The sequence below is a fragment of the Jaculus jaculus genome, unplaced genomic scaffold (genome assembly GCF_020740685.1).
Source record: "Jaculus jaculus isolate mJacJac1 unplaced genomic scaffold, mJacJac1.mat.Y.cur mat_scaffold_35_1_3033546_arrow_ctg1, whole genome shotgun sequence".
In the NCBI taxonomy this organism is placed as follows: Eukaryota; Metazoa; Chordata; class Mammalia; order Rodentia; family Dipodidae; genus Jaculus; species Jaculus jaculus.
Window position 1 is genome coordinate 465,310 of NW_025423491.1, and position 26,557 is coordinate 491,866.

Sequence of the window (26,557 nt, forward strand, 5' to 3'; positions counted from 1 at the left end):
GGGTTGGCAGCTTGCCATGTAGACTGGAGTAGTCTGCTAATGAGCTTCTGAGATCTGCCTATTCCTAGCTAGCATTGGGAGTACAATTTTGCACCACCATGCTCATTTGTTTAAGTGTGTGTGTGTATGTGTGTGTGTGTGTGTGTGTGTGTGTAGGAATGTGGTGTGTGAGTGTGTGCATGGACACTGTGCATACCACTGCATGGGCATGGAGATTGGGGGTGTTTGACTTCTGCATGCACCATTCTTCCAGTTTAGCTACCCTTTGAGTTTCCAAATTCTCCTGGTTCCACCTCACATTGATGCATGTATGTTGGGATCACAGATATGTGAGACATTTTGAGTTTGGCTTTATGTAGGTGCCAGGGAATCAAAATCAGACCAAAGCACTTTGCACTTTACACTGGAGGCATATGCTAAATTCCAGGGTTTTTTTTTCCCTTTTCTTTCTTTCTCTCTCTCTCTCTCTCTCTCTCTCTCTCTCTCTCTCTCTCTCTCTCTCTCTCTCTGTGTGTGTGTGTGTGTGTGTATACAGAGGCAAGAGAGTATACCTTTCAGTGTCCATCTTGTATCACTCATCCGTGTATTTCTTTCCTTGATATGGGGTCTTTCCCTCAAACTGGAGCTACAGTCCACCAGCAAACCCCACCTATTCTTGATCTCCACCTTCCTCCCACAATGGACTGGGGTAATAGATATGTGTGGCCATACTCAGCTTTGTACATAGATTCTGAGGAGTCAAATTTTCACATTTCTGGCCTGAAATGTCCTCAGACTTTAGTGGCAAGGGCTTTAGCTCTGAGCCATCTCCTTTCCCCACTTTCTAATGGGGCTTCTGGGTCTTGAACTTCTGCATGCTTATGAGGCACACACATTAAGGATCAAGCTGTCTCCCCAGCCCAGGGAAGTCTTTGGAGGGCCCAATGTTTCTGGTTGGATTCTGCATAACTCATTGAATCCACAGTCCAGGTAACTCCTGTACTTAGCAGTTGAGTAGTGGGTCAGCTCAATAGTAGGAATTCTAGATCAATATGGGCTTAAATATAATATAAACTTACAACTTGGGAGACCTAGGGGAAAAAACTTTCATGTGAAGAAAGGGAGAAATCATACATTTCATTTTGAAGAATGTATAGATTGAGCTGGAGAGATGGCTTAGCAGTTAAGTGCTTGCCTGTGAAGCCTAAGGACCCTGGTTGAAGGCTCGGTACCCCAGGACTCATGATAGCCAGATGCAAGAGTGGGTGCACGCGTCTGGAGTTTGTTTGCAGTGGCTGGAAGCCCTGGCATGCCCATTCTCTCTCTCTCTCTCTCTTTCTCTGTATCTTTCTGTGTCTGTCGCTCTCAAATAAATAAATAAAAAATTAACAAAAAATATTTTTTAAAGAAAAGAATGTATAGGGGCTGGAGAGATGGCTTAGCGGTTAAGTGCTTGCCTGTGAAGCCTAAGGACCCTGGTTCAAGGCTCGGTTCCCCAGGTCCCACATTAGCCAGATGCACAAGGGGGCGCACGCGTCTGGAGTTTGTTTGCAGAGGCTGGAAGCCCTGGAGCGCCCATTCTCTCTCTCTCTCTCTCTCTCTCTCTCTCCCTCTGTCTGTCTTTCTCTCTGTGTCTGTCACTCTCAAATAAATAAAAAAAATTTTTTAAAAAAGAATGTATAGATCAAAAACACATCAAAGATAATTGCATGGAAAGCTATTGTTTTTGTGTACAGAACATGTCATACCCTTGAGTCCAAGGGCTCATATTATTCAGTTTTATTTAAATTTGAAATGGAGGCATGGAAAGATGGCTAAGCAGTTAAGGCATTATTCTGCAAAGGCAAAAGACCTAGGTTCCATTCCCCAGGGCCCATGTAAGCCATATGCACAAGGTAGCACAAGTACCAAAAGTTTGTCTGCAGTTGCTGGAAGCTCTGGGACACCCATGCCCCCCTTCTCCTCTTTCTGTCTTTCAAGTGAATAAGTCAAATTAAAAAAAATAAAATTAAATATATATGAAATGGGAATTTGTGTCTGGAGATGAGAAATTAGAAAGAAGGATGGGGCATATACATTTCACTTCAGTGTCTTCTTCACAAAACAGTTCTGGAATTCTTCCACTGAATCAGAGTTGAGCCAGCATCTGCCATCAGAGTTCATTGATGAGCTCATGGGCATTTTGGACAGACTGAGAAGTTAGTTCCTTGGATCATTCACTTATCCCTTTACTTGGACTCATGAAGCAAGTATAATATACCATGGGCTTGGGGAGGGATCCAACATTTTTGCTTTTTACAAGAAAATAATTTATGGTAGAATGAAATCCATTCCCACTCCACCTTAAAACCAAACAAAGAACTGTTACTGCAGTGTAGGTTCTAACTTCTACATGACCATTCTCAATTACACAATTCCCTGAGGGAGGAAAGAATGGAAAAACAAAACACTCTTTAGGAGGCTAGGAGGAAACCTACCTTGTCTTTTCTTTCCTATAAAGAGATTGGTTTCAGTGATTTGCCTTCTGGGGCCCACCCTCTTGTGTCACATTCCATTTCTGTAGGAAGCTAAGTTTAGAGCTATCCAGATGAATTTGAATGGAAATAGGAATTTGGATAGTTGAAAAACTTAATTTGAATTTTAAACAGGATAGCATCTTTTTCTCCACACTATAATGTGCAAAGTCCACCAAGCACACACCTTCCCATGCCCTTGTCTGCTCTGTTGGGTATGGGATTTGGAGCTTAGCTATTGTAAATAGAGCAGCAATAAACATGGTTGTGCAAGTATTTCTAAGGTAGTGGGAAGAGTCATTAGGATATATGCTTAGAAGTTCTATAGCTGGGTCATGTGGAAAATACATTTTTAACTGTCTCAATAACCTCCACACTGATTTCCACAATGGCTGTACCAGAATACATTCCTACCAACAGTGCAGAAGGGTTCCCCTTTTACCACATCCTTGCCAACATTTATTGTCATTTGTTTTCTTCATAGTAACCATTCTGACAGGAGAAAGATGGAATCTCAAGGTAGTTTTAATTTGCATTTCCCTGATGGCTAAGGATATAAAACACTTTTTTAGATGTTTATATGCCATCTGTATTTCTTCTAGTGAGAACTCTCTACTTAGTTTAATAGCCCATTTATTGATTGGGTTGTTTGATTTCTTATTGCTCTGTTTTTTGAGTTCTTTGTATGTTCTGGATACTAATCCTCTCAGATGTGTAACTGGGAAAGATTTTCTCCCATTCTGTAGGTTGTCTCTTTGCTCTATTTACAGGGTTTGCTGTACAAAACTTTGTAATTTCATGAGATCCCAGTAGCTGATCAGTTGTTTTATTTCCTGAGCAATTGACATTATATTCAGAAAGTCATTACCTATGCCAATATTTTGAAGGGTTTCCCCTATCTTTTCCTCTAGAAATTTCAGAGTTTCAGGACTGATATTAAGGTCCATGATCCACTTGGATTTGATTCTTGTGCATGGGTTAAGACAAGGATCTATTTTCATCTTTCTACATATAGATATCCAGTTTTCCCAGTACCACTTGTTGAAAAGGCTGTCTTTTCTCCAATGAATATTTTTGGCATTTTTCTCAAAAATCAGATGGCTGTAGCTGCCTGGATTAACATCTGGGTTCTCTATTCTCTTCCAATGATCTACATGTTTGTCTTTGTGCCAATATCATACTGTTTTTGTTACTATGGCCTTGTAATATAACTTAAAATTGGGTATGGTGATACCACCAGCTTTATTTGTTTAAATATTTTTTGTCACTTTTATTTCTTTATTTGAGAGTGACAGAGAGAGAGGGAGAGAAAGAGACAGATAGAGAGAGAATGGGTGTGCCAGGGCTTCCAGCCACTGCAAACGAACTCCAGACGTGCGCCCCCTTGTGCATCTGGCTAACATGGGTCCTGGAGAATCGAGCCTCAAACCGGGGTCCTTAGGCTTCACAGGCAAGAGCTTAACCACTAAGCCATCTCTCCAGCCCAACCAGCCTTATTTTTGTCACTCAAAATTATTTTGGCTATTCGAGGTTTTTTGTGCTTCCAAATGAAATTTTGAATTTTTATCCTATTCCTGTGAAAAATGCCATTGGAATTTTAATGGGGATTGCATTAATTGTGTAGATTGCTTTTGGTAAAATTGACGTTTTCACAATATTAATTCTTTCAGTCCAAGAACATGGGATATCTTTCCATTTCCTTGTGTCTTCTGCAATTTCTCACTTGAGTGTTTTAGACTTCTCATTGTAGACTTCCTTCACTTCCATAGTTAAGTTTATTCCAAGGTTTTTTTTTTTTTTTTTGAGGCAATTAAAATGGGAAAGATTCCCTGATTTCATTCTCTGCACATTTGTTGTTAGTATACAGGAAGGCTACTGATTTTTGTGCATTTATCTGTATCCTGCTACTTTGCTAAAACTGTTTATAAGCTCTAACAGTTTCCTGGTAGAGTTTTTAGAGTCTTTTATGTATAGAATCATACCATCTGCAAATAGTAATAATTTGATCTATTCCTTTCCAATTTGTATCCCTTTTATGAGTGCCTCTTGCCTTATTGCTATAGCTAAGACTTCCAGCAGTGTGTTAAATAAAAGTGGGGACAGCAGACACCCTTGCTTTGTTCCTGAATTTAGTGGAAAAGCTTCAAGTTTTTCACCATTTAGTATCATTTTGGCTGTAGGTTTGTCATAGATTTTATTACGTTGAGATATGTTCCTTCCAGTCCCAGTTTCTGTAATACTTTTATCATGAAAGGATGTTGGATTTTGTCAAATGCCTTTTTGGTATCCATGGAGATGCTCATGTGATTTTGTTTATTTTTATTTATTTGAGAGCAACAGAGAGAGAAAGAGGAGAGAGAGAGAAAGAGATAGAGAGAGAGGGAGGGAGGGAGGGAGGGAGGGAGGGAGGGAGGGAGGGAGAGAGGGAGGGAGGGAGAGAGGGAGGGAGGGAGGGAGAGAGGGAGGGAGGGAGAGAGGGAGGGAGGGAGGGAGGGAGGGAGGGAGGGAGGGAGGGAGGGAGAATGGGTGTTCCAGGGCCTCCAGCCACTAAAAACAAACTCTAGACATGTGTGCGCCCTTGTGCATCTGACTAACGTGGGTCCTGGGGAATCAAGACTCGAACTGGGGTCCTAAGGCTTCACAGGCAAGCACTTAACTGCTAAGCCATCTCAACAGCCCAATCATGTGATTTTTGTACTTCAGACAATTTATAAGATGTATTACATTTATTGGTTTGTGTATGTCGAACTACCCCTGAATCCTGGGATAAAGCCAACTTGGTGGGGATGAATAATCTTTTTGATATATTCTTGTATTCTGTTTGCCAATATTTTGTTCAGAATTTTTGCATCTATGTTCATGAGGGTGATTGGCCTGTAATTTCCTTTTTTGTTCTGTCTTTGCCTTGTTTTGGTATGAGGGTGATGCCAGGTCATAGAAGGAGCTGGGTAGAATTCTTTCATTTTCTGTTTTATGGAAAAGTTTGAGAAGCATTGGTATTAGTTCTTCCATGAAGACCTGGTAAAATTTGCCAGTGAAACCATCTGGACCTGTGCTTTATTAGTGGGGAAACAAACTTTGTTTTTGTTGTTGTTGTTGAAGTTCCTACTATGCCTTTGGAGTGAAATTCTTCTCCTTCTACTATACCCTGAATTCTTATGATTGATCTATTCATAGTGTCCCAAAAATCTTGAAATTCCCATTCATACTTCCCTATTACTTTGTCTTTCTCTTTGTTGAATTGCATTAGATCTGCCACCTGGTCTTCTAGTTTAGATGTTCTGTCTTCTCCTTCATCAATTCTACTGGTGAGATTTTCTACAGAGTTTTTTTTTTTTTTTTTTTTTTTTAATTTCATTGACTGTGTTCTTCATTGTGAGTAATTCTGACTGTTTTTTCTTTATTATTTCTCTTTCCTTATTTAGGTCGTGTATTGACCTCTTTATTTCATTAAATTGGTTTCCTCTGTCTTCTTTGATTTCTTCTTTCATTCCTTTGATTTCCTCTTTGACTTCTTTGAACATATTTATAATCATTCTTTTAAAATCTTTCTCAGGCATTTCCTATAAATCATTCTCACTGGAGGTAATTTCTGATGCATTAATACTTTTTGGTGGATTTATATTGTCTTGATTTTTTGTGTTTCTTGTGTTATATATATTTTTGCATCTTGGATTCATTTAATGCTTTCATATCCTAATTAGGTATAGTATTATTAGATGTATCAATCAATCTGATGGTATATATTTTCAGCGTAGGAGCTTACGTTCATAGGTGTGGCTCTTATGACTCTCAGAGTATCTACAAAAGTGACTCTTGATGTAGGGTTTGCCTGCTATGAGAGTATTCAAGAAGGCTGAGTGGAACAAAATACAAACACATTCTAAAATTTAAGTAAACAATGTACACATTCAATGAAAATCAGCACAGTGTATTTATGCAAGAATAGGTATCATTAAATCTGTATATTGCCTTTGGTGGGACTGCCATTTTCACAATGTTAATTCTGTCTATACAGGAGCATGGGAGGTCTTTCCATTTTCTCAAGTCCTTCTCAATTTCTTTTTTTGAGTGTTTTTATGTTTTCATTATATAGATCTTTCACTTTCTTGGTTAAAGCTCTTCAAAAGTTTTTTTTGTTGTTGTTGTTGCTATTGAAAATGGGACCATGTCCCTTATTTCTTCTCTGTATCTTTGTCATTTGCATATAGAAAGGCTACTGATTTTTGTGCATTGATTTTGTATCCTGCTATAGGACCTGAATCCTCTAAGAAAGTCACAGTCCCTTAGGATGTGTGTTGCCCCACATCCTTAATCCTGTCTACTAGTAGGCTAAGATTTCTGGTCTGTTGAGGGTTTCATGTCGGCTTGTGACCAAGTGAGACCCTTCCCTAATGAACAACAGAAGAGGAAACAAAGCCACTATAAATCAGGAAGCAACAAATGACAAGTCCAAAATATAGCTTATTTAAGAATGGTAAATCCAACCATCTATCAGATTTAACATATAATTTATCCTGATATGGGAGGTGCAATTAGCACTTCCAATTCAAGCCTATATACCAGGCTTATTTGGTGGTTGCTGACCTGGTGTAATCCCAGTTACCTTTTGGGATGATTTTGATCTCAGTTATGCTGTGCTCCTGCTTGTGTCCCTCTTTGTTGCACTGTGGGTTTAAGTCAGCTGGCTGGTTCACTGGATCGCTGCTCTGGCCCCCAGTGTTGGGTACTGTGAGCTCCCTTCCCCAGGTCTCTGGTACTTGCTGGCACTTGTGCTGGTGATGGGGGAGGGGAGGCTGTGGATGGTGGCTCTAGTTCTCCCACTGGTCCATGTGATCCTTTACCTCATGAGCTGCTCTTCCATTGGCCACTCTGGGCCTCCATTCACGTTTCTTGAGTTTGCAAGGAGCTCTGGTGTGAGTAGAGAATCCCCTCACCTGGCTTTTCCTGTGGCTCAAGCTGAGCCTTGAAGCTGTGGTCCTGCAGACCTGGTGCCACCACTACTGGATCTGCTTCTGCCTGCCTATGTGGGCTCTAGATGCTCTGGATCTCTTCTACTTCTCTGCTGCCATTGGTAATTTCTTATACACCTCACTTTTTTGTAGAACACTGTATTTTGCTGGGTTCCCCCCCCCCCACACACCGGGCTACTTTGGCATGGTTCCTACAGTGCCATCTTAACTGGAATTCCTGAAATGCTTTTTCAATGAAAATAACAGGAATGCTAATTTCATTTTGTGTGACACATTTAAAATTTTGAGTAGGGATTACCTGTGTGGCAACCCAATGGAGCCATGAGATGAACTGTGGATTGCAGTGGAGACCCAGTGGAGATGCTGGAATTTTGGGATGGCTACCAAGGAGAACTGCCAGAACCAGATGAAGTTTTCCCAAATTGTTAGTAGCCTAGCTAGAGGGGCAGAATTGGAACTCCATATAATCATCATTGGTTAGAATTGACTTGGAGACTCATCACTGTCTAGAGGTGTTGAAGTTGGAGCAATAGAGTTTGATGCTTGCTCTGTTTAAATCTTTTATTGGTTGACTATCTACTTGATATGCCCAGATCCATCTTTTTCGGTGTGAATGTTTATTCTGTACCATTATGGATTTGGGGGCTTCTTTTTGAGTATTGCAACTCAATTAAAAGACCTTGGACTATGGGGATCTATGAACATCATTAGGATTGATAAACACTATGAGGGTTTTTAAGGTTGGATGAATGCATTGCATTTTACCTCATGTATGGTTATCAGTTCGTGGGGACAAGAGGCAGAATGTGGTAGTTTGATACAGATGACCCCATAAAAGATGTTCTGAATACTAGGTCCCCATTAAATTAACTTAAATACTCCTGGATGCAGTGTATTTTGGGGTGTAGCCAGTTTCCCCTTGCCAGTGTTTGGCAACTCTCCTGTTTTCCATCTGATGTTGGACAGGAGGTGATGTCCACCCTCTGCTCATGTTGTTGTTTTACCCTGCCATCATGGTGCTTCTTCACCTCCAGTCTGTAAACGAAAATATGCCCCCCCCCCACAAGCTGCTCTTGGTTGGGTGATTTATGCCAGCAATATAAACCTGAGTACAACAGCTTCCTTTTGCTTATTTTTTTAAAAAGCCTTAGGGCTGAAAAGATGTCTTAGCAATTAAGGTGCTTGCCTCCAAAGCCAAAGAAGGCAGATTTGATTCCCCAGGACCCACATAATCCAGATGTGCAAGGTGGTGTATGTGTCTGTAGTTAGTTTGCAGTGGCTGGATGCCTTGGCATACCTTTCTTTTTCTCTGTCTCAAACTACCCATTGTCCTCTCTCAGATAATTAAAAAAAAATAAAAGCCCTAAATTGATTACCCTTTGATATAATTATGTCTGCTTTTACTTCCAACCAAGTTTTGTAGCCTAGTCTCTTTCTTGAGCCCATCATACCTTTATAGAAGCTCTTTTGTGTTCTCTGTTTCTTGAATGCATCCTTGTATCTTTCCTAGGATGCCTGTCATATCCTGTGCTCACTTGTTGAAAGCAAGTATATTTAAAACTTACATCAGATGTCTTTCCCTGTAGAGATAACTGCCCAGCCACTGTTGAGCTTTCCCTGCGGCCAGACACTTGCTCCCTCTACCACTGAAGAGAAAACTGGGGGATATCTTGTGTCCTGGAAATCTTTTGATCCATATTCCCATGTTTTTTTATTCTAGTGTGTGTCTGTAGTTTGCTGTGATCCAAATTTCTCTCTGGCATCTGAGTTCTGCTTTAGATTTGGATTTCCAGTTGTACAGACTCTCCATGGCCTGTGCTGCTCTTGGTGACTGGAGTCCTTCCTGTGCTTCCCTGGTGGGATTCAATTCCTTGCCTCGTGTAGCTGCTGCACCCACTGTCTTCTTTGGGCAAGAAGTCTCACCAAGTCATATTTCCATTTTCTATAGATATTTCTCACATTTCTCTTTTGGTATTTCTTTGGTCTTGATCTCTTCCACCTCAACTGTTTCCAGGTTTCAATGGAACTATTTTCTTTCTTTCTTTCTTTCTTTCTTTCTTTCTTTCTTTCTTTCTTTCTTTCTTTCTTTCTTTCTTTCTTTCTTTCTTATTTATTTATGTTTTTCAAGTTAGGATTATAATCTGGCCTAGGTTGGCCTCAAAATCATAGCAGTCTTCAGAACTCTGCCACCCAAGTGCTGAGATTAAAGATATGCACCTCCACAACCACCCATCTCTGGTATTATTTTTGATACACCATATTTGCAGAATCCCTCAGGAGTATGAGGAACCCCAAAGCAGCAGTATCACTTCAGTATCTCATCCCATAGTAGCGAATGACCACATGGAATGGAAGTCACATGGAGTTGTCAAGTGTTTCATTTGCTTTAAAGCAGTTTTAATGTATTACATTTTAATTTTGGTTTGCTGAATACTAGAAATTTTATGTTATTACATATAACTAATATATAATCATGTTAAAATACTAAATATATGTTGATTTTATAGCCTACAGGTTTGGAGTCATCCACACAAGTACCTTCTGAGATCAGACAAGATAAAGTGTGTTCAGAGTGGTTTGGCTATAAGTTGTATCCTATACATTTGTTAAACTCAATAGATCAGAAGTATTTTTTTTAACATTCCTTGAGAGATGCTAGAATTTATGCATATATGATTGTCATGTATGAGGCATATATTGTTACATTGTATCTGCATTTTGCTTTGTTTGTTTATTTTTTTAAAAACCTCATTCACTTTACCATCTTTTTAAAATATTTTATTCATTTTTCTTTATTTGAGAGTGACAAAGAGGCAGATAGACAGAGACAGAGAATGGGCATGCCAGGGCCTCCAGCAAAAATGAACTATAGACGAGTGCGCCTTCTTGTGCATCTAGCTAATGTGCATCCTGGGAATCAGGTCCTTAGGCTTCACAGCAAGTGCTTAACCGCTAAGCCATCTCTCCAGCCCTCTGTTTATTTCTTAATAATTTATTTGGGAGAGAGAAAGAGGGGTGTGGGGGATAATGGGCATGCCAGGGCTTCTAACTATGGCAAACAAATTCCAGACCCATGTGCCATCTTGTGCATCTGGCTTACATGGGTATTGAGGAATTGAACCTAGGTCCTTATGCTTCATAGGCTGTCATCTTACCCACTAAGCCACCTCTATAGCCCTCTGTCTGCTTTTGATATCAAGTTAATACAGACTTCATAAAATAAGTTATCAGCAGCTAGAGAGTAAAGTGCTTGTCTACTCTGCCTGGAGCCTTGGGTCTTATCCACAGTACTACAAAAGATAAGAAATGTTGGGGTTGTTTTCTCTCATATTTACTGGAAGAAGTTGAACAGAATTTCTCCCAATTCTTCCTTAATAATTTGGTAGAATTATGTAGTGAAACCATGTAGACCTGGGGATTTCCTTCTTGGGACTCTGTGTATTATGAATGACATGGTAGGTCTTTGTTTTGTGTGTTTTTGTTTATGTTTTTTTAAAACAGTATCCTATTTTGCTGTTGATATGACTGTATTAACCAGGGTCCTAAGGAAGGCACCATGTCTGGCTCTACATGCAGCTTGTCTCTGGGTGAGTAAACAGTGTCAATGGCAAACTGGCCCATCATTGGGCTGGTGACAAATTGGGGAGCATGTGTACAAACGCATGAACATGTAAGGGAAATTTTAATTTGCTGAGCAAACACCAGAAAGTAGGCAGAGTGTCCAGCCCTCACAGGACAAGTTCATCCTGCCCTGATGCAACGGCTATGCCATCCTTTGGTAATTTCCACTTCAGACCCCATTCCAATTTATATCCATGTGGAGACTAACAGCCATGACCTGTGTCATATGATGTGATCCGAAGCCAGAATGAGTTCCCATTTTTAGCCTTAACCATAAGTAACTGAACATGGGAATAGTTGCTTGGACAGGAATGAGGTGTGGTGACTGGTGGCCTGTGAAGATGATGCAAGATGTCTCAGGAGAAATGCACCATACTGGGAACAGCTTCCCATCAAAGTGAGCTGGGAACCAAGACCTGAGGAGTGTCTAGGAGGAGAAATGTGGGGGTGGATCCCAGACTACATTGAAACTAGCATTATAAAAACTGTGGTAGGTGTGAGCCCATTCCAAAATGAAAGATCAGTGTGTCCAGGGTACAAATAATGTTGGCAGTTATGAGGAAATGTGAGAGGTGGGAGGCCTTATCTTTTCAGGGGTTGGTCAGCTAGTTAGGGTCTTGTAGAAGATTCCTGAAAGATTAAAGTATATCCTTCTAGAAGTTTTCAATCCAAATTGAAGGTGCTGGCAGGCCTGGTCTTCCCAAAGGTTCCAGGGAAGGTCTTTTCTGTCTCTTCCAGGCTTCTCTATCTCCTGGCTCCCCTGGAGTCTGGGATTGTAGATTTGTCATTCCAGTTTCTGTTCAGTCTTCCCTGTCTGTGTTAGTCTGTGCTTCTTTGTTATTAGAAAACGTCTGTTTGTGCATTCCAAGATGGTTTCAAACTTGAATTCTCTTTCTGCAGTGTCCCAAGTGGGATTACAAATGTGTATAGTCAGGGCTAGAGAGATTGCTTAGTGGTTGAGGTGCTTGGCTGCAAACTCATGTTCAACTCTCCAGGTTTCAAGTAAACCAGGAACAACAGTGACTCAAGTGTGCAATGTTGCACATGTGCATAAGGGGGTGTGTGCATCTGGATTTTGACTGCAGTGGCTGAAGGTCCTGGTGTTTCAATTCTGTCCCTTCCTCTCTCTCCCCACTCACATAAAAATATAAAATAAAATAAAATAAAAATGTATAATCAGAACCATCTTCTGGTGTCTTAGGTTGTTGTTGTTGTTTGGAGGTAGGGTACTGCTCTATCACAGCCTGACCTGGAATTCACTATGTAGTCTCAGGGTGGCTTTGAACTAATGGGGGTCTGCCAATGTATGCCTCCCAAGTGATAGGATTATAGTTATATGCCACCATACCTGTCTTCTGATATCTTTATGTCATAATTTCCTCTTATAATGATGCCAATCATATGGGATTTGGACCCATGGTAATACTTCCTTTTAATTCAGCCATCTTTCTGAAGGAAATGTCTGCAGTGAGTCAGTCCCAGGTGCTGGGTCTCAATGTATGAATTTGGAAGACAGAGACACAGTTTGGCCCCCAACAGAAGTGCTGGCTATAAAACAGAAAGGTGTGAGGGAGAGAGAGACAGAGGGATATCTCTGGCCTTCACATTCTCTCTCACCACCTCTAGTGGTGTACAGGCAGGTGACAGCCAGACATGACTCCTGTTTTCTGAGAGGCACATTGATCTACTTGTCTTCACTTAGTGTCCTGTAATGATCTGGGTGTCATCTTTCTGCTGAGAGAAATATACTTTCTGAGCGCCCCTCACCCACTTGAGATCTGAAAAGTGTTCATGTGACATAAAGCTGTGAATTCAGAGTTCTCTTAAGGACTGGTCTTGGGAGTAGGTTAGCTCACAGACATAATGCTTCTTTTGCTACCCAGGATGTGCTCTCTCTTCTACATGGCCTTGATATCCCAAGTATATACCTTTCCTATATGTTCTGAAAGATCCCAAACTCTGAGTACCCCACATTTTCAGTCTCAAAAAAATCCCCTTCTTCTTGCAGAATTTGTCCAATGCCTACGAAACCCAGCAGCTCAAATACTTCTGAGAAGTTGAGATGGGGAATGAGTGGCCTGCAGGCGGGCACTATAGTGAGCAGGTAATGAGATGTGATTGAGACAGTGACATTGTGGTACACACATTCCTGGCACACTGCCAGTGCCATTAAGGGGCTTCAGAATGTCCTAGCATTGCCCATGCACCACCATTGGGAGAATTCTGATTTGGCACATCTTGTACTCTCAGTGGATTTTGTTGTTGAGACATTCTTGGAAAACTCAGTAGGTCAGCCCACTGGAGATAGACAGAGCAGCTTCTGGTTTGAAAAGAGTTGCTGCATTCTTCATGGTACACCATGGCAAAGGAGGGAGAAAAGAAAGTAAATAAGGTGAGATATAGTCCCCTTGGAATTTAGAATTCAAGGGAGAGCCTCGTTCTGGTAGCAGCGAGTTCCCCAATATTGTGGCAGAAAGTAAGGGGGTAACTTAGTTAAATGAGGGATTGGAGGGGGAAGGAGAAAATCACTGGGGCAGTGGGGTTGAAATTTAACACTGGTGGGTTTGCTGAGAGGGGAGAGGACAAAGTTCATGAAGTCTTAGTCACCAAAGCTATGGAAGCCACAGGGACACAGAAGAAGCAGGGCTATCTTCAGAGGCACGAGAGAGCAGCCAACTAACCTCAGCACTTTTATTCTCACAGACCAAATAGAAATGTTATGAGCACAGCAGTTGCTAAAAGTAGGTGTGAGAATATGGCTGGTACAGGGGCTTGTAAGAAAAGTAACTTTACATTGTTTATCAGGACATAAGCATCTGAAGAGGATGGTTTGGTGGCTGAGCAAGCTTATTATATCTCTATTCCTGCTGTCCTATTCATGCCTGCCCTCTATAACCTCTCACATAGTCTTCATTGATGTATCTATTCATGTAACTACTCCCACTTGTCAAGAGCAGGCAGCCCTGAGTCTATGGGATGCACACAGTGTGGGAGAAAGTGGGCTTGGGTAAAAGAGGAGAGAAGAATTGCCTTTGAGTAATAGATCACAGCGTCCTTCCTTCTGCTTTTCTCTGCCAAGTTCTCCAACCTGGAAAAGCAGGATAGTCAGTCATATGGATTGTAGGTAGACACATACAGATCACAAACAAGTCTCTTTTAGGAAGACACTTAATTTAGGGGAGACTGAAGGCACCGAGAACAAGTGGACAAGGTCAGATGATCCACAATAACATGAAGGATGTCCTCATGGGTGAATAAGGCTTGTATTTCATGTACAAGGTGCCTTCATGTACATTGTCCTATATGACCCTCAACAGTATTTGTGAAGATCAGATGTCAGTGGTTTCTTGTGAGATGATGAACTCCCAGGATAAAAGATGGTCAGGAGACCAAAAGTCTGACTCCAAAGCAACAATACACAACTCCTTTCTCTACATCACACATGGGAACTGTGTGAGCAGCACCCACTGCCTAGGTTGGGCATCACTGCTATTATTGAGCAGAGCATCAGCTCTGGGAAGTGTCTTAGGTTTCAATGTGTTCTGAGTCTGTCCTCTGAGAGCTATTTCTGAGACAGATTGTCCCCTCATATGACACCTTCATATCATGAACCTTATGCAAATGACAAGAGGGGCAAACCTGGAAAGATCAGGCCCAACAGGCAGGGACCTACCCTTAAATATTTCCTTTCTTCCTCAGCTATGCTCTGCCCCTGTGAACAGAAAGGATAGAATAAGTGCTTGGAGTTTATTTGTATTGTGTGTAGATTTTCACTTACCTGGAATGCAGCATCTATTCAATTAAGATTTATTTCATTTTTTTTTTTTTTTTTTTTTTTTTTTTTACTTTCAGAGGTGATTGAAGAGGTTCTGTTTGCTCTATTTTAACTATGGAGAATCTTGTCTGTTAGGTCCACACTAGTGTTTTCAGTCAGAAGTCTTGTGCTCAGCCATGGTATCTGAGATCAGTAATCCCACACTGATCCCTCTGAGGACCCTGGTTCCTCGGGACAAAGCTCAGGCTCAGGCTCTGAAGGGGGCCTCAATTGTCAGCACTGCTCTCCTATCAACGGGAAGGTGGAAATGTGCATGTTCCCAAGTGTCAAGAGATGCTGTTCCCCCTGAGAGGACCTCCACTCTTTAACAAAGGCAGTAAAACCAGGAATCAGTGTTGTTGGCTACATTATCCTGGCCTTTTCATTGACACCAGTAGAGGTAGCTTGTAGGCTCCAGATGAAAAGCTTAGGTCTCCAGTTCCTTCTCACACACATGCATACTTCTAGTCCTCATGTTCCAGGAATATTTCTGTCCTCTTCTCAGTGTCCTGTTTCCAAGGATAGACAAATGTACTCAGTAACAGAACAGAAATGAGAAACAAAAACATAAATAAATAAACCTCTGAGAGGGTCATCATACTTCCTTACCTTTCTGATGTCTTTACTTTTGCAGGGTGATGGTAAGAATAGTGTGAGTATCAGGTACTACAAGGTGCAGTTGGAGTCTGTGTCTGAGAAAGTTGAGCCAAAGTTCAGCCATGATTCAGTATGGCTATTCAGAAAAGAGAAACTTCTCTGTAGTTGGAATCTCAAGGCTGCCCGAGACAACTGGATTCTGAGGTTGCCTGGGCAGCGGGAGGTCTATATCATAGTGCAGGGAGGAGTCACAGAGGGTTTCTCAGGGTGGGGGAAGGGAGATCTCAGCCCCTGCTCCACTCCCACAAGCCCTGCAGAGCCTTCTCCCCAAGGCTCCTGCTCCAGTTTCCATTCACCTGTTCCTCATATCATGTTCCTCAGGAAACTTTTCCATGTACAACTAGATGTTACCTCAGTTCCCTTTTACTTTTTGTAGCTTTTGATTTGTAAGCTACCAATTCCTTTGCTTAGAAAATCTGACATTAAGTCTGGAAGTTTTCATTTTTTGTCATACATTTGAGTCTCAGGAGCAAGCACAAATGTCCTCCAGTGTACTTTACCTACTTCAGGAATGGTTTTCCCTTTCACTAGCTTAAGATGCACAACACAAATTATATTACATTTATATATTTTAGTGACTGTACAATAAGAAATGTGTATGTTTCAGTCACTCTGCTATGGCTTTAGCCAGAAGAATGGACTCAAATCACAAAAGTAAAATAAATACAGAATTAATGTAGCTGATTGAAACTTCAAGCATGCTTGTGTATCAAGCTATAGAATTTTTCTTGATTCAGCCAAACTCCAGGCATTGTTCAACACACACACACACACACACACACACACACACACTTCCTTTGACAGATCAGTACAGTATTTTCTTACCTAAGAAAAATAATTCCCCCTTTACTTACATTGTCTCACTTTTTGACCCCAACACTACCTAAACTAAAGAGTTCTGGAACAGTTCACTTCAGCAGTTTCTTAAGAGCTATATCATTCCCTTAAGGTATTTTTAACTGACAATAAGCTAAGGGTTACATTCCACAGTCCTGGGTGTCAGAGTTGGGTACAGAAGGGTCAAAGCTCCAGGGAAGACCCATGGGATTGAGAAGCATTCCTTGATAAACCATGTGGGCCATGTAACTCTGATTTTTTCATTAATGTGTGTCACCATGAGAAACTGAGAAGATTTTGTCTGCATAATCATCCGGTTGATGTCTAAAACTGAATAGCCTACCAGTGACAACTTCTTTAAGCAGAGCTCCTCTGACTTACATAAACTCCAAATCCCATACCCAACAGTAGCAAACGGGGGCATGGGAGGTTGTGTGCTTGGTAGAATTTGTATATTATAGTCAGGAGAAAAGAATGTTAGGCTGTTTCAAATTCAAATTAAGTTTTTTGGTTATCCAAATTCCTATTTCCATTCAAATTCATCTGGATAGCTCTAGACTTAGCCTCCCACAGAAATCAGATGGGATAAAAGAGGGTGGGCCCCAGAAGGCAAATCACTGAAACTAATCTCTTTATAGGAAAGAGAAGACAAGGTAGGTTTCCTCCAAGCCTCCTAAAGACTGATTTGATTTTTCCATTCTTTTCCCCTTCAAGGAATTGTGTATTTGAGAATGATCATGTAGAAGTTAGAACCTGCACTGCAATAACAGTTCTTTGTTTGGTTGCAAGGTGGAGTGGGAATGGATTGCATTCTAAAATAACACCTTGTCTTGTAAAAAGCAAAAATGTTTAATGTCTCCCCAAGCCCATGACACTTGCTACATTAGTCCAAATAAAGGGATAAGCCCAAGGAACTAAGTACACAATCTGTCCATAATCTCCATGAGCTCATTAATGAACTGTGATGACAGGTGGTGACTCAACTCTGACTCACTGGAAGAATTGCAGAACTGTTTTGTGAAGAAGGCACTGAAGTGAAATGTATGCCCCATCCTTCTTTCTACTTTCTAATCTCCAGACACAAATTCCTATTACAAATTTATTTATTTACTTTTATTTTTTTAATTTGATTTATTCATTTGAGAGAGAGGGAAAAAGGAGAGAGAGACAGAGAGAGGGAGAGCAAACATGGGTGCCCCAGAACTTCCAACCACTGCAAACAAACTTGAGGCACACGTGTAAGCATATGGCTTACATGGACCCTGGGGAATCAAATCTTATTCTTTTGCATTTTCAGAACAATGCCTTAACTGGTAAGCCATCTTTCCATGCCTCCATTTCAAATTTAAAGAAAACTGAATAATATGAGCCCTTGGACTCAAGGGTATATGATCTGTGCACAAAAACTAGCCATGCAATTATCTTTGAATTATTTTTGATCTATACATTCTTCAAAATAAAATCAATGACTTCCCCTTTCTTCACATGAAAAATTTTTTCCCTTGGTCTCCCAAGTAGTAAATGTATATTAGATTTAAGCCCATGTTAATCCAGCATTCCTACCATTCAGCTGAACCACTATTCAACTGCTAAGTAAAATTACCTGACTGTGGATTCAATGAGGAATGCAGAATCCAGCCAGAAACACTGAGCCCTCCAAAGTATTCCCTGGGCTGGGAAGACAGCTTGATCATTAAGGTGTGTGCCTCATAAGCATGCAGACATAATTTCAAGACCCAGAAGCCCCATGAGAAAGTGGAGCAAGGAGATGACTCAGAGCTAAGAGCTCCTGCCACTAAAGAACTAAAGAATGAGGACAATTTAGGCCAGAACTTCCAAGTTTGACTCCTCAGAAACTATGTACAAATGTGAGTATGGCTACACATATCTGTATCCCTAGTCCATGGTGGGTGGAAGGTGCAGGTCAAGAATAGGTGGGGTTTGCTGGTGGGCTGTAGCTCCATGTTGAGGGAAAGACCCCATCTCAGGGAAAGATATACACGGATGAGGTGATACAAGATGTACACTGAAAGGAATACCCTCTGGCCTCTGTACACACACACACACAAGACGTGGGTGGAGCCGGAGTGCAGGTCGCTTGGGGCAGTCTATCCCGCTGGCCGTCCTGGTGCCTGTGGAACAGGCGGTGCTGGAGACATTCTCTCACCTAGGTATCTTTTTGTATGACAAGGCCAAGGACAATGTGGAGAAGGAACGGGAGGCCAACAAGGGCGCAGGGGGCAGCTGGTTGTCGCTGCTGGCCGCCCTAGCACACCTGGCTGCAGCAGAGAAGGTCTACACAGCCTCACCTACCTGGGGCACAAACTATGGAGCCAGTCTTTCTTCAGCAGGAAGGATTCCATCTGGACCATTTATACTTCCCTACATAATGAGCTGAAGAAGGTGGTGACTGGCCGAGGTGCTCCCGGTGGGACCACTCCCCACATGGAAGAAATCCTTTCTCACCTGTCGGAGCAGCTCTGCTCTTTTGTGCAGGCTCGGATGGAGATCGCAGACTTCTATGAGAAGATGTATACCCTCAGCACGCAGAAGTTCATCAATGCCCAAGAGCTTGTCGGCCTTTTGGACAACATCCTCAAAAAATATAGCTCCAGGTCAGCATGGGGAGGAGGTGGAAGAGAGTGACAGCCTTTAATCCCACACTGGTTCTTAGGGTTTTTTTCCTCACTATTAGGAAGATCTCTTGTGAAATAACCAGAGAAATAATGGTATTCCATTTTATACGTACTCATTAATCAATGGGTATTCATGAGGTACCTTTGGGTTTAGTTAACACTATGCTGGATGGATGCTTCTCCAATAGCAAAAGACTTTAAAATAAAGAAATCCTCAAAATTTGTGCATTGGGCTGGGCATGGTGGCACATACCTTTAGTCCCAGCATTTGGGAGACAGAGATAGGAGGATTGTGAGTTCAAGGCCAGCCTGAGCTACTTAGTGAATTCCAGGTCAGCCTGTGCTAACAAGACCATACCTTTAAAAAAAAAGTTGTACATTAGAGGCTCTCTCTGGTGATTAAAAGTGCTTTGCAAGCCTGACACTGGAGCTCAGCTCCTCAGTGCTCATGTCAAGCTGGACACAGGTAGCTCAGCCCAGTACACATATGGCAACAGGAATACTGCTAGGAGAATCCTGTAATCAGGCATTACCAGCAGAGAAACCATTTCCGACAAGGGAGAAGATGAGGACTGACACCTTAAGGTTGTCCTCTGACCTCCACATGTGTGCCATGGCACATAGGCACCCATACATGCAACTATACACAGATGCATATATATACAAATGCACACACACAGAGAAGTGTGTGAACTGATTTTACTGCTGCTGAAAGACTTCACACTATAAGACAGCTGTCTATAACATACCTTGACTTTAAGAGACCACTATTCTAGTAAATGCTATCCCTTTCATAGTAATAACAGGTGACTTACCTACTTGTTCTGGTCATGTAGCCATTAACCTGATAAACATTGTCAGAGAACAAATACACATTAAAAATACAGTAAATTAAAATATATGAATTAAAATTTAAAAATCAGTTGGTTGGAACAATCTGTCCAAGCAACTCATTGTCTAAACTACTCAGTAGCATACAACCTGACATGATGCTCACCCAAGTGCAATAGTGGTGCATAGTCATGGTGGGAAACCAACTGGTCTTGATTTGGCTAACTGATCCCCTCAGTGGTGCAGGACCCATAGCTGGAGCTTGGAATCAAGTCAGAAGCATACACAAAATCAAGTCTCCTGTCCACTATCAAGCTCCCACCAATTGTGAGCTACAAAAGGGCCTTTGCCTATTAAATTCTCCCTAAAAAAACAATGATTATCCCATTATCCGGTGCTAATTTCACTCTTCATTGGAGAATTTGCTTTTGTTTTTCAGATGAATGTAGATACTAAGGAGAAAACCATCCCATCACACCTCAAAAGGGCCCCAGCTGAAACTAAGAATAATTGGTGGAACCAGCAAGTGTGCTGTTTTCTTGGTGAACGTGGCACAAGCACAAGGGTGAAGGAGAGGAGATAGTCACAGAGAACACTCAACTCCTACCAAACCAGATCTCCAGAGACAGAGAGGGTCCCAAGACCTCAGTACTGAAGCAGACCTAAAATGAACACAACATGGCCCAGGGAAATCTGTGGATGAGGGGGGTGGAAAGAATGTTAGAGCCACATGTTGGGTCATTATGCACAGAGACATTGCCACTTCTCCATAACCAATGGCTAACCCCAAAATGTATGACCCATATTCCCCAATAAGGATGGTCCCTGCAGAGGGGGGAGACCAAGAAGGAGGCTAATGATGGTGTCAACATGACTGTATACATTGTGTACATAACTAATAAGAAAAAAACTGAACAATAAGAAATCAAACAACCCACTCCAAAAATGGAGCAGAGAAATAAATAGGGAGCTCTCAGAGGAAGAATTACAAATGGCTAACATTTACTTAAGAAAATGTTCAATATCTCTAATCATTAGGGGAATGCAAATTAAAACAACTATGAAGCCAGGTGTGGTGGCACACACCTTTAAACCCAGCACTTGGGAGGCAGAGGTAGGAGGATCGCCATGAGTTCGAGGCTACCCTGAGACTACATAGTGAAGTCCAGGTCAGCCTGGACTAGAGTGAGACCCTACCTCGAAAAACAAAAAGAAACAAAAAACAAAAACCAGAAAAACAAACAAACAAAAAACACAACTATGAGATTCCACCTTACCCCAGTAAGAGTAGTAAACATTAAGAAATCAAATAAAAACAAATGTTGGCAAGGATGTGGAGAAATAGGAAAATTCATTCATTGTCAGTGGGAATGTAAGTTGATACAACTACTATGTAAATAAATATGGAGAATCCCGAAAAGGATGAATATAGAGTTATCAACACACCCTGTTATTCCCTTCAATGGGCATTTAACTTAAAAGCTCCACATCTCAGTTCAGAGATATTTGCTCAACTATGTTTATAGCTTCTCATTTCATAATAGTTAAAAACTGGAATTAACCCAAGTGCCCATCATTGGTTGATTGGATAACCAAGATGTGGTATATCCACATGGGAATTCTCCTCAGCAGTAAGAAAACAAAATGACAGATTGAAATTTGTAGAAATTGTCAAGCATGGAACAGATCATTCCAACCGAACTCACACAATAACAAGACAACTGTCACATGATCTCACTCACCTGCCATTCCTATCAGCCTTAGTTACTGACATACCTGAATAGCATCTCAAGGTCTGGGCAATAGGGAGGGTAAGGCTTGGGGGAATGGAAAGGTTGGGGGGGGACACAAAACTGAATCCAAATTGGCCTGGCACTGTAGAATCCCATATCCTATAAATCAGACCAAAAGGTGGATCCCACAAGAGGGCCTTAGGGGGAGCATCTGAAGGGCCCTGGAGATATGAAACCTAACCTCAAATTTCTCATGTTTCTCTTCCTTCTCTGTCTTTTTTTTTTTTTTCTTTTTCCTTGGCTTTGGCCTGTAACTCCTTATACCAGCATGTGGTCTACATCCAAAATGGGCTGTTGATCAGAGAGACCTACTAGATCTCCCAAAATAAATGAGACAGACTTCTGTCAGTGCATCTGATTACCCACCAGAGGTTAATGGTAAGACCCTACTACTAAAGACACCATACACTGTCATCACAGACAATGGAGAAACCTGATTGGAATCCAGAGGAGAGCTAGTTATCAGACAATTAGCCAATCTAGTGCTGTAAGGTGCTACATGAGCTACTAGGGAAAAGTGGCCAACATCTGTCCAAGCAACTCACAGTCTAAGCGACTCAGAAGCAAACAACTTGATGTGATGCCCACATGCTCACACAAGTGCAATAGTGACACACAGCCATGGTGGGAAACCACCTGCTCTTGGATTGGATAACAGATCCACTCAGTGGAAAGGAAACCATATCTGGAACTGAGAAACAAGTCAGAAACATATCCAAATGATTCTGCTTTCCATTGTCAAGCTCCCACTAGCTTTAGACTATAAGAGGGTCTACATCCTTTTAATTCTCTCTAAATTAATAATTTTTATGCCATTTAACTGGTGCTGACTTCATTCTCCATTGGAGAATCTGCTTCTGTTTTTCAGATAGGAGCTGGACCTGAGGAGATAAAAGACACATAACCATTGCTCAGAGAATTTTGCAGAAGAGAAAGCAGAGGAACCACAGTTGTGAAGCAATATCCAGAGGCATTGATTCCCCCCACATTGACTGAGAGGTAAAATTATTTGTCCATTACTATAAGTAGTGTAACTTCTGCTGAGTATCAGTTGCAATACAGGATGTCATTTGTCTGTTAAGGATTCAACACTCAGGGACTGGCTTTTCATAGTAGCAGTACTGAAAAGGTGTGATTAAGAATTTGTTCCTAGTAGATCTTCATTGATTGCCCCTTTCTTGATCCTGATTACTTTCATCTCTTCTTTTCTGTCCTTATACATGATACAGCTCACTGTTATAATGTTCATCCTGACACATCACATCACATCCAAGGCACCATGACAAAATCTTTCATATTACAATTGGATATTTTTAAATAAAATGCTTAGCTTACTATGCAAAGTAACATAAAATAGAACTCAAATGTGAAAGAGATTTTATCCATGCACAGGAGCAGAGAGTTCAGCACCTGGAACCTTGAAATAGAATATAAATTGTTAAATCATCAGTCATTTGATGAAATGGTGAAGGGAATAGATACATAGAGTGCCTGCAGAACTTCTGTGACAGTGAAAGTGTTCTTCATGATCCAAATGAAAGACAGCCAGGCAGGGGGAATAATGCAAGTGGAAGAGATAAGTCTTTGCATTAACGCGTCATCTTCCTGGAAAAAGTAAGATGATGATCTACTATACCATCCAGCTTTTTTTCCTAAATGTTCTTGTCTTTCCTGAAGGAATATATCAGCATTTTGTTCCTATATAACATGAACTGATATCAAACCAGAATATCTTTCTGTACAATACAATTCTGAATATAATATTTGGAGAAGTGTAAATAATAGTGGCCAAGTGACTAGATCAGCAGTTTTACTTTTAATTGGTTTTAGCTTGTGTGTCACCCAGACTTCTATAACCCTCATACAAAAATAATAAAAAAAAACTTCAAGCATTTACCCATTGCTTTATTTATAAGATTTTTTATATACTTGTGATAGGATGTGTCTCCTTTATGAGTAAGATTAGGGCCTACATCCCCCAAATTATGATGAAATAGTAAGAAGACATGCACATATAATATGTAAAAGTAAACAATGTATGACATGATTCCACACAATAGGTATGAAATACTATGTTGATTCTTTTAAAATTAGATAGACTACACACAGCACAATTCTTATCTTGTCAGTGACTGGATGAGTTCACATTTCAGAGACTTTAATTACATTCGTCCCTCTCCAGAAATGTTTTATCTTCCACAAATGAGTCTCTGCTCACTCAAAGAAATTAAACTTCTTGATCCTTCCTTCAAAAACATAGATATGATTATTCTAGCCCAACAAATCAAGAGCATAATATTAGAGCTTCAATATTCATTTTTATGATTTGAATTTTTTATACTGTGGTTCTTATTTGATTAGGTAACTATGATATTGACTTTACTGAAGGCAGCAACATGCCATTTTTAGTGTAATTTAAGTATAGTATATTTATTTGGAATGGACTAGATAGTAGATCATTTCAGCTTTATGGTCACATGGTCTCTGAGGCTGCTGTTACAATCCACTGCTAGAGTGCAGAAATAGACATTGGTAATTCATAATGGAAGGATATGACACTTTTTGAACAAGTTTCTAGTGGGCATACTATCATGTGGCTTTAAGTAGCATTCACATGTAATGAATTATTTGAATTTCAGATTTTTTTCACGTATGAATATTTAGAATCTTACAATCCTTATAGGAGGCTTTAGTTCAATGGCCTGTTATCTATTTTGTGAATAAATACAATTAGAACATATAGCCTTCCAAAATACCATAAAATATAAAATTATTGAGTACTCTAAAATATGAACCATTTATACAAATTTTGAAATATCATACTGCAAAATATGGATATTTAACTGTTGATTTTTTAAATTCTTTCAAAACATAGATATGATAAATTCATAAATTTTGTTTTGTCATACATACATGAAGAAACTAGTCACAAAGTTTTGCATAAATATGTAAAATATACTTCAAAACTAATAGAAACATGAAACCATTTTTATGAGCTATTTAAAGCCAGTCATCCACAATATTCAGTTCTGCATTCAATGAAATTCAGAATTAAGAAAATAATATTTGGGCTGGAGAGATGGCTTAGCATTTAAGCGCTTGCCTGTGAAGCCTAAGGACCCCGGTTCGAGGCTCGGTTCCCCAGGTCCCACGTTAGCCAGATGCACAAGGGGGCGCACGCGTCTGGAGTTCGTTTGCAGAGGCTGGAAGCCCTGGCGCGCCCATTCTCTCTCTCTCCCTCTATCTGTCTTTCTCTCTGTGTCTGTCGCTCTCAAATAAATAAATAAAAAAAATTTTAAAAAAAGAAAATAATATTTGTTTAAAATGAAAGACTCATCCAATAAATAGATTTTTGCATCATTTCTCTATTACTCTGTCTACATAAAGAATTACATAAATCAGCCTAATTATTTCTTAATACAGTGTTTGGTGAATAAAGTAATTATTTAGTAATTATTATAGACTGAAATTTTGTCTCCAAAATTTGATGTTATTAGGAGAGTTTACATTTAAGTGGGGTGCTCTGCTGTCAATACCAAATGACATTTTACTACATTCTTGCATGGAATACTGGCACACAAACTATTCCTCTTCCTCTATACTCTGTGAGAACACATTCTTCCTTATGTTCCACTAAGGATGTGCTGCTGTCTCATCACACTGGCAATTTAGTGAGCATAGAATGAATTTGCTGAAATTGTGAGACAAACATACTCACTGCTTTCTCGAAATCACTAGAGAAGGTTCCATATGCTGCAGAAAGAACGTGCATTGTGCCTCATTTGGATGGGATGTTCTGTGTATGTCTGGTAAGTTCATTCATTCTAAGACATCATTTAATCCAGATGGTTCTGTGTTTATATTTTGCCAAATGACATCTCAATTAATACGTGCCTGGTATTAAATTCTCCATTACTAATATGCTTGAGGTTATGTGAAACTTTACATGTAATAATATTTATTTAATGAAATTGGGTGTTCCAAAATTTGGTGTATGTATGTTTAGAATTATTCTCTTGCTGGATTGTTTACTTGATAAGTATAAAATGAACTTTTTTATCTCTCCTTTTAAAAGATCTTTTACTTTTATTTATTTATTTATTTGAGAGAGAGAGAGAGAGAGAGAGAGAGAGAGAGAGAGAGATAGAAATAATGAGAGAATGGGACATGCCAGGGCCTCCAGCCACTGCAAACAAACTCCAGATGCATGCGCCACCTTGTGCATCTGGCTTACATGGGTCCTGGGGAATCAAACTGTGGTCCTCTGATTTTTGAAGGCAAGCATCTCAACTGCTAAGCCATGTCTCTAGCTCCTTCTTTATCTCTTCTAATGTTGGTTTGCAGTCTATTCTCTCAGGTTAGAATACCAACACCTGCTTGTTTCTAGGCCCATTTTCTTGGAATGCCATTTTGCATACTTTTACCCTAAGGTAGTGTCTATCTTTCATGGAGTGCTGAGATTTTTAAGGCCATAAACAAAGAGATTCTGCCTTTTAATTCAGTTTGCCAATCTGTATCTTTTTTTAAAAATTTTTATTAACATTTTCCATGATTACAAAATATATCCCATGGTAATTCCCTCCCTCCCCACCCCCACACTTTCCCATTTGAAATTCCATTCTCCATCATATTACCTCCCCATTACAATCATTATAATTACATATATACAATGTCAACCTATTAATCTGTATCTTTTTGTTGCAGCATTGAGGCCATTGATATTGAGTTACTGAAATGTCTGTATTTTTCTATCATTTTTCTCATTTTTTAGCACTCTCTTGCCCTATAATTTTAGCATGGCTTATTCTTTCCTATGGTCTCATGTATGGCTTTTAGTTTGTTGGAATTTACACTCCTTTGCACTGTACCCTTATGCCTAGAAGTATTTATAATATTCAAGTGG

At 40.3% G+C, this 26,557-nt stretch overlaps 1 long non-coding RNA gene across 1 annotated transcript; it reads left to right on the plus strand.

Annotated features, from left to right (window-relative positions):
* The first annotated feature begins 21,910 nt into the window (after nt 1-21,910).
* LOC123457306 lies at nt 21,911-25,420 on the plus strand. Its single transcript, XR_006634967.1, has 3 exons — nt 21,911-22,032; nt 22,523-22,653; nt 25,293-25,420. It is a non-coding gene; the product is annotated as an uncharacterized LOC123457306 (long non-coding RNA).
* Nucleotides 25,421-26,557: the final 1,137 nt, after the last annotated feature.